At 40.5% G+C, this 14,795-nt stretch overlaps 1 long non-coding RNA gene across 2 annotated transcripts in view; it reads left to right on the top strand.

The window, feature by feature from the left end:
- Positions 1-14,795, top strand: part of LOC122242075 — an 82,541-nt gene that overhangs the window by 4,222 nt on the left and 63,524 nt on the right. Inside the window, exons 2-3 of one of the 2 annotated variants that reach the window (XR_006222248.1) lie at positions 4,302-4,402; positions 6,305-6,627. This is a non-coding gene — a long non-coding RNA (uncharacterized LOC122242075). Of the gene's footprint in view, positions 1-4,301; positions 4,403-6,304; positions 6,628-14,795 lie in introns of those variants that run through there. The other variant, XR_006222247.1, reaches the window with a different exon arrangement.

Genomic DNA, 14,795 nt, shown 5'->3' with positions numbered 1-14,795 from the left:
AAAATAGCACACTGCTCTGTGCATTTGGTTCTATTTTAGTCAAGCCATCTGGCCTTGATAAAACCCTACTGGTGTCCTTTTCTGAGGCAAATTTCTGCAATGCCCAAGTCTTGTTTAGAGTCATTGGATGCTTAGCAACACTTTGAAGAATCAGAATATCCCAGTGCTGCTTTATGTGAAGGTTCAATGACTACTTGATGTGACAACATCCTCCGGAGTGCTTGCTACAAATACAGATTTCCTAGGTCTCAATTCAAGCCTCCTAAATCAGAATGTTTAGGGTGGATTCTAGGCACGTATTTTATTTTATTACTTGAGAGAGAGAGAGAGAGAGAGAGAGCGAGCATGTGAGCAGGAGAAGGGCAGAAAGAGGAGACAGAGAATCTTAAGCAGGCTCCACACCCAGTGAGGAACTCAATGCCGGCATGATCCCACCTCTGTGAGATCATGATCTGAGCTGAAATCAAGAGTCCAATGCTCAACCTACTGAGCCACCCAGGTGGCAATCTGATCCTGTACTCCCCACACTTAAATTTCTCCAATGACTTCCCATTGCTTCTAGGACAAAAACAAACTCTATGTTTCTGTGGTCTGTGAGGTCCTACCTAGACTGGACGTTGCCTGCTTGTCTCCCATGAGGCTGTCCCTCCATCCCTCAGCTCATCCCCAAATAGCCATAGAATTCCATCTATTTGCTGTCTACAAGAGACTCATTTTAGACCTGAGGACACCTTCAGATTGAAAATGAGGGGATGGAGAACTATCTATCCTGCTACTGGAAGTCAAAAGAAAGCTGGAGTAACCAGTAACAAGAGATGAAGAAGGGCATTATATAATAATCACAGGGTATATCCATCAGGAAGAGCTAACAATTATAAATGTCTATGCACCAAATACGGAAGCCCCCAAATATATAAAACTATCACAAACATAAGCAAACTTATTGACAAGAATGTGGTAATTGCAGGAGACTTTAATACCCCACTTACAACAATGGGTAGATCATCTAGACACAGGATCAATAAAGAAACAAGGGCCCTGAATGATACATTGGATCAGATGGACTTGACAGATGTATTTAGAACTCTGCATCCCAAAGTAAAGGAATATACTTTCTTCTCGAGGGCACATGGAACATTCTCCAAGATAGATCACATGCTGGGTCACAAGACAACCCTTAATAAGTATAAAAGAATTGAGATCATACCATGCACACTTTCAGACCACAATGCTATGAAACTTGAAATCAACCACAGGAAAAAGTCTGGAAAAGCTCCAAAAGCATGGAGGTTAAAGAACACCCTACTAACGAATGAATGGGTCAACCAGGCAATTAGAGAAGAAATTTTAAAATAGGAAACAAATGAAAATGAAAATACAACAATCCAAACGCTTTGGGATGCAGCGAATGCAATCCTGAGAGGAAAATACATTGCAATCCAGGCCTATCTTAAGAAACAAGAAAAATCCCAAATACAAAATTTAACAGCACACCTAAAGGAAATAGAAGCAGAACAGCAAAGACACCCCAAACCCAGCAGAAGAAGAGAAATAATAAAGATCAGAGCAGAAATCAACAATATAGCATCTAAAAAAACTGTAGAGCAGATCAATGAAACCAAGACTTGGTTTTTTGAAAAAATAAACAAAATTGCTAAACCTCTAGCCAGGCTTCTCAAAAAGAAAGGGAGATGACCCAAATAAAGTCATGAATGAAAATGGAATTATTACAACATATCCCTCAGAAATACAAGCAATTATCAGGGAATTACTATGAAAAATTATATGCCAACAAACTGGACAATCTGGAAGAAATGGACAAATTCCTAAGCACCCACACATTTCCAAAACTCAAACAGGAAGAAACAGAAAACTTGAACAGACCCATAACCAGTGAGGAAATTGAATCAGTTATCAAAAATCTCCCAAAATATAAGAGTCGACCAGACATTTAAAGCAGAGATAATACCTACACTTCTCAAGCTGTTCCAAAAAATAGAAAGGGAAGGAAAACTTCCAGGCTCATTCTATGAAGCCAGCATTACTTTGATTCTCAAACCAGACAGAGACCCAGCAAAAAAAGAGAACTACAGGCCAATATCCCTGATGAATATGGATGCAAAAATTCTCAACAAGATACTAGCAAATCGAATTCAACAGCATATAAAAAGAATTATTCACCATGATCAAGTGGGATTCATTCCTGGGATGCAGGGCTGGTTCAACATTTGCAAATCAATCAATGTGGATACATCACATTAATAAAAGAAAAGATAAGAACCATATGACCCTGTCAATCGATGCAGAAAAAGCATTTGACAAAATTCAGCATCCTTTCTTAGTAAAAATCTTCGAGAAAGTCGGGATAGAAGGAACATACTTAAACATCATCAAAGCCATTTATGAAAAGCCCACAGCTAAGATCATCCTCAATGGGGAAAAACTGAGAGCTTTCCCCCTGAGATCAGGAACATGACAGGGATGTCCACTCTCACCACTGTTGTTTAACATAGTGTTGGAAGTTCTAGCATCAGCAATCAGGCAACAAAAGGAAATCAAAGGCATCAAAATTGGCAAAGATGAAGTCAAGCTTTTGATTTTTGCAGATGACATGATATTATACATGGAAAACCCGACAGACTCCACCAAAAGTCTGCTAGAACTGATACATGAATTCAGCAAAGTCGCAGGATACAAAATCAATGTACAGAAATCAGTTGCATTCTTATACACTAATAATGAAGCAACAGAAAGACAAATAAAGAAACTGACCCCATTCACAATTGCACCAAGAACCATAAAATACTTAGGAATAAACCTAACCAAAGATGTAAAAGATCTGTATGCTGGAAAGTATAGAAAGCTTATGAAGGAAATTGAAGAACATACAAAGAAATGGAAAAACATTCCGTGCTCATGTATTAGAAGAATAAATATTAAAATGTCAACACTACCTAAATCAATCTACACATTCAATGCAATCCCAATCAAAATTGCACCAGCATTCTTCTCGAAGCTAGAACAAGCAATCCTAAAACTTGTATGGAACCTCAAAAGACCCTGAATAGGCAAAGTAATTTTGAAGAAGTAGACCAAAGCAGGAGGCATCACAATCCCAGACTTTAGCCTCTACTACAAAACTGTAATCATCAAGACAGCATGGTATTGCCACATAAAATTCTAAATATGAACATGGCTTTCCAGTCATCATGAAGGTCTGTTTGCCCAGATTGGAGGATAGAACTATTCTATAAAACAGTGTGTTAATGTGATTTATAATTTCTCAGTATTTAGACATACCTGAGTCTACATGTATATACTCTTCCTTGGATCCCCATAGTTAGCAGTGAGCGGTGCTGTGCTGGTAAATGTTTCACAATCAACTCTGGCGGGGGGGGGGGGGGGGGTTAGGGGTGGGTGGTGCCGAAGAAGCCCTGATTTGTAGCTGGTTTCTTTCACGTGTGAATACCCGACCGCAGGGAATCCTGTGGGATGGGTGACAGGCTGCCACCCAGTGGGGAGCTGGGAAAGTCTGTGCACCAGGGCTCTCAGCAGCCAGTCAGCCAGGCTGCGGCCCATTGCTCAGGGCAGGCCTGATGGCCAGCTAGCAAGTGGTACCGGCCAAGTCTGCACCCAGGCAGTCTGGCTCCAGAAATCTTCCTCGTTGCTCTGCTGCTGCCCAGCCCTCTCTCTCCCAGGCCCACAAAGTCAGACCCTGTGATGTATGGAGGTGTTGTTGCATCAAGCTCTGCTTTGGGTCCTGGGCCCTAGACACCAAGTCCTAGTTTCAGAAGACGCTGCCATGGCCGCAGGCGTAGAGAAGACTTTCTGGCTGAAGCAAGGTAGCCATGTCTCCCTCAGTTGCAAAACTTCTTGCTTATGCTGTGACTTTCTTAACTTTTCAGTTTATTCCGGTTCTCAGAACTCCTAGAGCTTCCTGGCCCCTGCCTGCTTGCTTTGCCTTTCCTGTCTCAGCTTGGTGGCTTTCACTAATTTGTCCCTGCGGCTTGTCTGACCATGGTCCACTGGGGTCTCTAACACCTGGGTAGGAGTTTCACACTGTGCATACTAGATACTTGGTGTTTTAATGGGTCAATTATTTTCCTATTAAATGGATACTCACATGGGGAGGAGTACATATAAAATACTTTGACCTTATAAAGGGATTCTATTCTTGACAAACTTGGGAACTCCTTTTCTAGACATTTCAGTTTTTACCAATCATTTTAGGGGAAAATTAAATCATAATGCCCAAAGCATCCATTGTATATAATAAATTAACTTATCTTCTATGCATCTAGAATGGTACAATCCTTGGAAAAAATGAAGAAATAGTGCTTCTCAGACTTCAGTGAGCACATGGACCACCTAAAGATCTTGCCAAAATGGAAACCCTGAACCAGTAAGTCTGGGATGCAGTAGTTATCCAAGTATGATCATTGGACCAGCATTGCCCGGGAACTTCTTAGAGCTGTAAATTCACCCCAGACCTACTGAATCAGAAAGTCTGGAGGTAGGACCTAGCAATCTGTATTTTAGCAAACCTCCAGTGATTTTGATGCAGCTAATATTTAAGAACCAATGTTCACAAGTATTACTGCAAACCTGAATGTCTGTCTAAGAACATGAGAACCCAGGGAGGTAAGGAACTTCCTGAAAATGGGGAGGAGAGGCAGAGGGATGTGGTAGTGGCCTGGCAGTTTGGCAAGAAAGCTCACGGGTTACAGCTTTTCTCCAAGTATAATTATTCAGCCGAAATTGGAAGTCAGCCTTGTTCTAATTGTATCGTACCACAATGGTGGTTATATTTTGCCACCAATTAAAATTTCTCATGACCCAATGAGTTTCCAAAGCTATGTTCCATTCTAGCCTCCGTTCCAGAGGTGAACAGATAGCTTTCTGTGATTGCTTTTCAAGCATCTCCTGCAGAGAGATATGAGCCTCCTGTTGGCCTTCCTCATTTGCATGTAGAATATCTTTTAACAAAGATGATTCTGATTTCCAGCACTTGGTCTCTCTGCTTCCCCTCTGCTTCCCCACACTATGACCTGCATGCTAAACAGAGCCCAGAGGGAGCACATTAAATGCATGGAGAAGTAATGCCATGAAGGCCAGCAGGATTCCGAACCAATCTCATTATACAATCGTTTTTTAAAACTGAAGTATGATTGACATACAATATCCTATTAGTTTCAGGTGTACATCACAGTGGTTCAATATTTTTATACCTTATGAAATGATCCCCATGATAAGCCTAATTATGATCTGTCACCATACAAAGTTATTACAATATTTTGACTATATTCCCTATGCTGTACTTTACATTCCCGTGATTTATTTATTTTATAACTGGAAATTTGTATCTCTTAATCTCATTCACCTATTTTCTTGCTTCCCCCCAAGCTCTGCACCTTTGGTTGCCAACAGTTTGTTTCTCTAATCTATGAGTCTGTTTCTGTTTTGTTTGTTCATTTGTTTTGTTTTTTAGATTCCACATGTAAGTAGAATCATATAGTATTTGTCTTTCTCTGTCTGGCTTATTTCACTTAACATAATACTCTCCAGGTCCATCCATGTTGTCACAAATGGCAAGATTCTATTCTTTTTTAAATTAAATTGTATTGGATGTGCAATATTCCGTATCTTTATTTATCTGTTGATGGGCATTTAGATTGCTTCCATAACTTGGCTATTATAAATAATGCTGCAGTGAGCATAGGGTAGCATGTATCTCTTTGAATTGGTGTTTTTGTTTTCTTTGGATAAATACTAAAAGTGGAATTACTGGATCATATGGTAATTGTATTTTTGATTTTTTGAGGAACCTCCATACTGTTTTCCATAGTGGCTGCACCAGTTTACATTCCAGCCAAAAGTGCACAAGAGTTTATTTTTCCTACACATCCTCACCAGTATTTATTATTTCTTGTCTTTTTGATACTAGCAATACTAACTGGCATGAGGTGATATCTCATTGTGGTTTTGATTTGCATTTCCCTGATGATTAGTGATGTTGAGCATGTTTTCATGTGTCTGTTGGCCATCTGTATGTCTTCTTTGAAAAAATGTCTATTCAGGTCCTCTGTCCATTTTTTAATCCATTTTTTTCCTACTAGTTACTCCAGACTCCTGAGACCCTCCAGTATACTGCAAAGCTATAATGCCTAAATTTAGGACCGTTTGGAATTCAATAGTGCTAGAATGTAATCAGGAAAAAATTCAGCTTCTGACAGAGCAGTGTTAAGAGAATGGATTTTGTCTTCGAAGAAACACCTTGAGTTACTTGGCTTTTCCATTGTGGTAGCCCAGACTGTCGGTGCTGTGAACTGAAGATCTTTGACTCTCTGCCTGAGGGGTTTCGTCTGGTAGAGGGAGCATGCTTGGAACTGTCGGGAGATCATACCCTGAGAAGCAACACTCAACCAATGACAGGTGGGGAATTAGTAGATAAAGTCTGTGTCCTTGCCTCTTGGCTGGTACATCTCTGAGGAGAGTCCTGCTCTATCCCCAGGGCACCCCAAATGAACTGCACTCCAGTTACCTACTGAAAAGAACAGCTTTAAATCCAAATGACAGCCCTGCCTTAGTTTAAAGCTAAGTTCTCTTATCTGCTTATTATGGATCTTTGATAAGAAATACAATTGCTGAGAAGTCTATTGTGAAACCTTTCCTGAATGTAGTCTGATATGTAATAGAATAAGTGATTGTACACAAACTAACCGGCATTTCTCGCTTCTGTAAACCTGCTTGCTTAACACATTCCTCCCCTACCCCCTTCCCCCTTCCCCCTTTTTCCTCCCGCCACAAGTAACTGACAAAGCCTTCCTGCCAAAGGACAGACAAAGGACGCCCAATCAGAGAAAAACAAATGTCCTTACTTTAAAACCAACTAATCAGGCCCCTCATAATTTGAAACCTCCCCTGTGCTATTTGTCTCTGTCTATAAAAACGCTGTACCGACCCTGATCGGGGCCTCTCAGCGTCACTGGCGACGAGTGCGCAGAGGTCCAGGTTCGAACCTGCAATAAATGACCCTTGCCGCTTGGCTTTGACTTATGACTCTGGTGGTGTCTTGCGGGGGGGTTCGCGACCTCGGGCATTACACTACTATGGGAACTGGCTTAATAATATACCTTTTATTGCTTTCTTTCTCTTCCCTGGCTACTTTCTTTTTAAAAAATGTTTATTTGGGGCGCCTGGGTGGCTCAGTTGGTTAAGCGGCCGACTTCGGCTCAGGTCATGATCTCATGGTCCGTGAGTTTGAGCCCCGTGTCGGTCTCTGTGCTGACAGCTCAGAGCCTGGAGCCTGTTTCAGATTCTGTGTCTCCCTCTCTCTGACCCTCCCCCGTTCATGCTTTGTCTCTCTCTGTCTCAAAAATAAATAAACGTTAAAATAATTAAAAAAAATAAAAAATGTTTATTTGAGAGAGAGAGAAAGTGCAAGGTGGGCAGAGGGGCAAAGGGAGAGAAATAGAATCTTAAACAGGCTCCCTGCTCAGCACAAGCCCAATGCAGGGCTCCATCCCATGACCCTGGGATTGTGACCTGAGCTGAAATCAAGAGTCAGATGCCCAACCAACTGAGCCACCCAAACGTCCCTCCCCAGCTACTTTCTTATTCCTTTGCTGGTGTTTTCTCAGATCACCTCTCAAACTATTTGTCCTTGAATCTTTGTCTTAGAACCTTGAGTCTGTCCCTCAGAATAACCAAACTGAGACAAGGATAACCAAAATATTTTAGGTGGGGTGCCCAATAAGGGAAAGGAATAGCTTTCATTCTTTCTTAACAATAAGAAACGAACCACTACCTTCAGGAAAATAATATTAATGAGTTCATTTATCCATTTTTTACCAAGCATTATCAGGTGCTTACTGTCTACCTGGAGCTAAGGGTAAGTCTAGAGAGGTTGGGGCATGATTGGAAAAGGCCTGGAATACAAACCCAATGCATTTGAACCTTTTTGTATCAAGAGGAGCAAGGAGGTGATATAATCAGTGTTGGACAATGGGAAACTTAATCTGGCTCTGCAGTATGAATTGGAGGGTAAAATTGGGCAACAGAGCCTCATTACAAAACTTCTGGAATATTTTTAGTGTATGTGCTAAAGAATACTTTTCAAAAAGCTAAATATATGACCTTCATACAAATATAAAATAAACGTGTCAAAGATTTTATTCTACTCATTAGGCAACCATACCTTGTTAAAACTAAGTCAAACGAGAAGCTGAGGAACAGAGCTTTACAATAGTCAGAGCAAATAAACAAAAAAAGCCAAAATGAGTTTGTTCATAGATGTGAAATTGGTTAATACCCTACAAACAAAGGGTGTTGGGGATTATCATTTTTACCAATGGAAATCAATTGTCTCACTATCAGATGAAATTTGCATTTGTCAGGCATCATCTGCATTGCTACTAGTTTCCTACCATTAGCCTTTACCCCTGAAGGGTTGTAAAATGATCTGGTCAATATATTCTGAAGGAATGCCCAATAATCTCTTTTGCTTATTTTCAATTTTAGGATAATGTTTCTAGGCAGTCTCCCCCTTTGTGATTATAAATAATGTGCAAGGATTATTTTTGATCACAGAAAAGGCTGCTCTCGTTCAATTTGGCCTGATAATTTATGAGGTGCAGTAAGAGTGTTAAATAATCATACAGGTTGCTTTGGGCTTGCTTTGCAAATCTAGAACCATGCGGTATTGGGCAACCATATGGAGCAGGAGTCACAATTAGACTTTGAAATGTATTATTTTCTTTCCTATTTTGAGGCTTGGAAACCAAGCCCAAGAAACTCTGCCTGCCACATTTAACCTGGAGAACCTGTAAATTTAGTAACTCCCTCTGTTTTTGAGGTCCTCTCAGGGTTTTAGGCATCCTGGCCTGCCCCAGTGTGAGCTTCGTTACCACCTGTGAGGCCTGGGGCCTCATCAACCAGGCAGCAGACCAAATCTTCCCAGGAGAACTTTGAAGGCATTGGCCTCACATATAAAGTCAGACCCTTAGCAGAGGGTCTGTTGTATGTGACTGGATATAGGAATGACTTCTAGGTATATACTGATGTGATAATTCTTTTTTTTTTTTTACAATGTTTTTAAGTTTATGTATTTATTTTGAGAGAGAGACAGAGCGTGCACATGTGCGAGCTGGGGAGGGGCAGAGAGAGAGGGAGAGAGAGAGGATCCCAAGCAGGCTCTGTGCTCTCGGTGTGGAGCCTGATGTGGGGCTCGAATTCATGAACCATGAGATCATGACCTGATCCAAAATCAAGAGTCTGACGCTCAACCGACTAAGCCACCCAGGAGCCCCATGAGGTGATAATTCTTTGTGCAGGAAAACCTGACATGCCTTGAAATCTTCCAGGGCATGTGAAAGAAAATGGATAGCTTCCTAATTTGTTAATAAATCTAAGAAAGTCACATACCTTTACTAATAATGAATAGTAAAGATAAAACTTTTCAAAGCTATCAATAATAATAATTAATTTTAATCAACTATGATAGAGAAGAGAATAAATTAATGATGAGGCTCAAGATATACTATCACAAAATATACCACCTTGGAATATCATATATCTTAAACTGAAGGAGTTTGAGAAAACAGCAGAAGCAGGAGGGGTACTCTGACTTGCCCCACCTCTCCCTTCTTCCTGGAAACAGGTCCTAAAATCCCCTGGTGAAAGTTACCTTCCCTGCACCAGGAGGAAGGGAGATATTCTTATCACCAGAGACAGGGAAGTTGGAGCCTAATAATGGGTATAAAAGCAAACCTTGTTAGTCTAACCCTTATTTTCCTAGTTATTTCATCATTTCCAACCCCCTGCCCAAAGCTCTCTGTCTTGTCAATTCCTCACAAATGTATTGTTTCTTTGTCCAAAGGTTTCCTGCTCTTGGGTCGCCTGGGTGGCTCAGTCAGTTAAGCGGCTGACTTCAGCTCAGGTCATGATCTCACAGCTCGTGGGTTCAAGTCCTGCGTTGGTCTCTGTGCTGACAGCTTGGAGCCCGGAGCCTGCTTCAGATTCTCTGTCTCCCTCTGTCTCTGCCCCTCCCCTGCTCATGCTCTGCCTCTTTCCATCTCTCAGAAATAAACACACCTTAAAAAAGATTTTTTTTTTAAAGCTTCCTGCTCTGGGCATTTCAGGACCTCATTCTCTTGTGAAAGCCCCCAAGTACATGCAGAAATTTTATAAAATGTGCCTGCTTTTTTCCTGTTAATCTGTTTTTGTCAGTTTAATTTTCAGACCCAACCAGAGGCCCCAAGAGGGTCCAGGAAGACTTTTGCCTCCCAAACACTGTCTTTACATTTTCTCCATAGGAAATGATGTTGCCAAATGGCCATCTGAAAAAAGAGATAAAAAAAGTTCCCAAAAATGTAGGGGAAAAAGGTTGCAGAGGTGATTATTCAGGTGTAGAGAGCAGTAAATTAATAAAAATATTATATTGTTTTTCTCAATATTATGACAGGTGTGGTATTTGTCATAACGATTGTATTTTTTTCACGTGTCGTGATCGATTTTTTTCATTCTAAACAACTATTAATGTCTTAATTTCTATATATTTTCTTAAAGAGAGTCCTCTAGAAGCTTTAGGGCCCCGCAAATTGGGTCCAGCCCATCTGAAGCCTTGACTCTTCCAAAGACTGTGCCCCAGGCCAGGGTGGGGGTTTGGGGCTCACAGATCTCTCATCTTTCCTACCTCTGGAAATCTCTCTCCTGATACTTTCTTGGGGACTCTGCTCTTCTCTGCTCCTCTCAGGCTGATTTCTTTCTTGAGTTCCGGTGTTTTCAAAACTCAAGAGGCTCCTTCAACTTGAAGCAGTCCCTGTTTTCTTCTCTATCTACAATAATCCCTGAGGCAAGGAAATATTGACGCCAGTTTAGAACTGCAGGAGGGACTTGTGGAAATCCACAAACAGATAACCTCAGTGAAAGACTCCGAAGCCTGGGCTACAGTGATGCTCAGACTGTTTCAATGGTCCCATTTTATCTGTCTTTGTATGTAAGTAGGTGGTATTTACATAAATTACATCGTAATGTAAATCATGTGTTGAGTCCTGGGGAAAAAATATCCATCGAGAGTGGTAGTGACTCAGCTGTTGCACGTGAAACATTACACGTCATCACTCTTCAGACAGCCAGAGGAAGCACCAGGAACCCCAGCAAATTCTGGGGTTGATCCCACATGCTGCCGTAGGCTTCCAGATGGCAACATGAATAGCAATGAAAAGGAAGTATTCAAATGAGAGGTCTGAGTGCTGGTCATTTGAAGAGACAGGGCAAAGGTCTTTGGCCATTTACTAGCAATTTGGGGTCCACCGTGGAGAGAAGTCAGCATGGCATTTGTGACCTGGCCTATAGTAGGAAAAAAAAATGACTACTGTACCATCAGAAGAACTGTGGTTTGAATTCCTTCCACACATTTATTTTCTTTATCCCAGCTATGTCTGTACCCACTTTGCTGGAGAACAGCATAATTAACCACTGGGATTCAGAGAGAGGTGACAATTTTCAGTGTATTCTCAGTTCATTTTCAGTCAAGATTTTAGCCTGAAAATGCTTTTCCTTCTCCCTGTGATGGCAACTCTCAGAAGTGGATTTTGCTGGAAGCCTTCTATTTTCATCACTCTGATTGCTTTATTTATGTTGCAAATCACTGATTTGGTGTTTGGGAAATTGCCATGTTTGGGCAGCAACGCTTAATGGATTGATGAGTTTTGAGCTTATTTATAAAATACATTAAAGAAAAAAGATCCTTAAAGCTCCAACTCATCATTCCTTATGTTCAGGATAGTGATAAACAGTGACCTCTTTTATCATTTATTTCTTTTTTTAAATTTTTTTAGGTTTTTAAATATTTTTTAATTTACATCCAAATTAGTTAGCATATAGTGCAACAATGATTTCAGGAGTAGATTCCTTGGTGCCCCTTACTCATTTCCCTCCCACAACCCCTCCAGTAACCCTCAGATTGTACTCCATATTTATGAGTCTCTTCTGTTTTCTCCCCCTCCCTGTTTTTATATTATTTTTGTTTCCCTTCCCTTATGTTCATCTGCTTTGTCTCTTAAAGTCCTCATATGAGTGAAGTCATATGATTTTTGTCTTTCTCCGACTGACTAATTTCACTTAGCATAACACCCTCCAATTCCGTCCACATAGTTGCAAATGGCAAGATTTCATTCTTTTTGATGGCCGAGTAATACTCCATTGTATATATATACCACATCTTCTTTATCCATTCATCCATTGATGGACATTTGGGCTTTTTCCAAACTTTGGCTATTGTTGATAGTGCTGCTATAAACATGGGGATGCATGTGTCCCTTCGAAACAGCACACCTGTATCCCGTGGATAAATCCCTAGTAGTGCAATTACTGGGCCGTAGGGTAGTTCTATTTTTAGTTTTTTGAGGAACCTCCATACTGTTTTCCAAAGTGGCTGCACCAGCTTGCATTCCCACCAACAATGCAAAAGAGATCCTCTTTCTCTGCATCCTTGCCAACATCTGTTGTTGCCTGAGTTGTTAATGTTAGCCATTCTGACAGGTGTGAGGTGGTATCTCATTGTGGTTTTGATTTGTATTTCCCTGATGATGAATGATGTTGAACATTTTCTCATGTGTCGGTTGGCCATCTGGGTGTCTTCTTGGGAGAAGTGTCTATTCATGTTTTTTACCCATTTCCTCACTGGATTCTTTGTGTTTTGGGTGTTGAGTTTGATAAGTTCTTTGTAGATTTTGGACACTAACCCTTTATCTGATATGTCATTTGCAAATATCTTCCCCCATTCTGTCGGTTGCCTTTTAGTTTTGCTGATTGTTTCCTTCTCTGTGCAGAGCTTTTTGTTTTGATGAGGTTCCAGTAGTTCATTTTTGCTTTTGTTTCCCGTGCTGCCAGAGACGTGTTGAGTAAGAAGTTGCTGCGGCCAAGATCAAAGAGGTTTTGCCTGCTTTCTCCTCTAGGATTTTGATGGCTTCCTGTCTTACATTTAGGTCTTTCATTCATTTTGAGTTTATTTTTGTGTATGGTGTAAGAAAGGGGTCCACGTTCATTCTTCTGCATGTCACTGTCCAGTTTTCCCAGCACCATTTGCTGAAGAGACTGTCTTTATTTCATTGGATATTCTTTCCTGCTTTGTCAAAGATTAGTTGGCCATACGTTTGTGGGCCCATTTCTGGGTTCTCTATTCTGTTCCATTGATCTAAGTGTCTGTTCTTGTGCCAGTACCATACTGTCTTGATGATTACAGCTTTGTAGTATAGCTTGAAGTCTGGGATTGTGATGCCTCCTGCTTTGTTTTTCAAGATTGCTTTGGCTATTTGAGGTCTTTTCTGGTTCCATAAAAATTTTAGGGTTATTTGTTCTAGCCCTGTGAGGAATGCTCATGTTACTTTGATTGGGATTGCATTGAATATGTAGATTGCTTTGGGTAGTATCAACATTTTAACAATATTTGTTCTTCCTATCCAGGATCATGGAATCTTTTTCCATTTCTTCGTGTCCTCTTCAATTTCTTTCATAAGCTTTCTATAGTTTTCAGTGTATAGATTTTTCACCTCTTTGGTTAGATTTATTCCTAGGTATTTTATGGGTTTTGGTGCAACTGTAAATGGGATCGATTCCTTGATTTCTCTTTCTGTTGCTTCATTGGTGGTGTATAGGAATGCAACCGATTTCTGTGCATTGATTTTATATCCTGCAACTTTGCTGAATTCATGAATCAGTTCTAGCAGGTTTTTGGTGGAATCTTTTGGGTTTTCCATATAGACTATCATGTCATCTGTGAAGAGTGAAAGTTTGACCTCCTGGCCAATTTGGAATGCCTTTTATTTCTTTGTGTTGTCTGATTGCAGAGGCTAAGACTTCCAATACTAGGTTGAATAACAGTGGCGAGAGTGGACATCCCTGTCTTGTTCCTGACCTTAAGGGGAAAGCTCCCAGTTTCTCCCCATTGAGGATGATGTTAGTGTTGGGTCGTTCACATATGGCTTTTATGATCTTGAGGTATGCTCCTTATGTCCATACTTTCTTGAGGGTTTTTATCAAGAAAGGATGCTGTATTTTGTCAAATGCTTTCTCTGCATATATTGAGAGGATTCTATGGTTGTTGTCCCTTCTTTTATTGATGTGATGAATCATGTTAATTGTTTTGCGGATATTGAACCATCCTTGCATCCCAGGTATAAATCCCACTTGATTGTGGTGAATAATTTTTGTAATGTACTTTTGGATCTGGTTGGCTAATTTCTTGTTGAGGATTTTTGCATCCATATGCATCGGGGAGATTGGTCTATAGTTCTCCTTTTCAGTGGGGTCTCTGTCTGGTTTTGGAATCAAGGTAATGCTGCCTTCATAGAAAGAGTTTGGAAGTTTTCCTTCCATTTCTATCTTTTGGAACAGCTTCAAGAGAATAGGTGTTAACTCTTCCTTAAATGTTTGGTAGAATTCCCCTGGAAAGCCATCTGGCCCTGGACTCTTTGTTTTTTGGCAGATTTTTGATTACTAATTTGATTTCCATACTAGTTATGGGTCTGTTCAAGTTTTCTACTTCTTCCTGTTTCAGTTTTGGTAGTGTATATGTTTCTCATCCAGTGTGTCATTCCAAGCCATTGTTTCCCTGTGGATTTTTTGATTAGATGATCTGTCTGTCGCTGTGAGTGAGGTGTTGAAGTCTCCTACTGTTATGGTATTAATATCAATGAGCTTCTTTATGTTTGTGATTAATTGATTTATATATTTGGGTGCTCGCACATTTGGCGCCTAAGTGTTTACAATTGTTAGGTATTCTTGGTGGATAG

This window comes from Panthera tigris, chromosome C2, assembly GCF_018350195.1.
Source record: "Panthera tigris isolate Pti1 chromosome C2, P.tigris_Pti1_mat1.1, whole genome shotgun sequence".
Taxonomy (NCBI): Eukaryota; Metazoa; Chordata; class Mammalia; order Carnivora; family Felidae; genus Panthera; species Panthera tigris.
The sequence above is the reverse complement of the archived record's forward strand: the minus strand, read 5'-3'. Positions and strand labels throughout refer to the sequence as shown.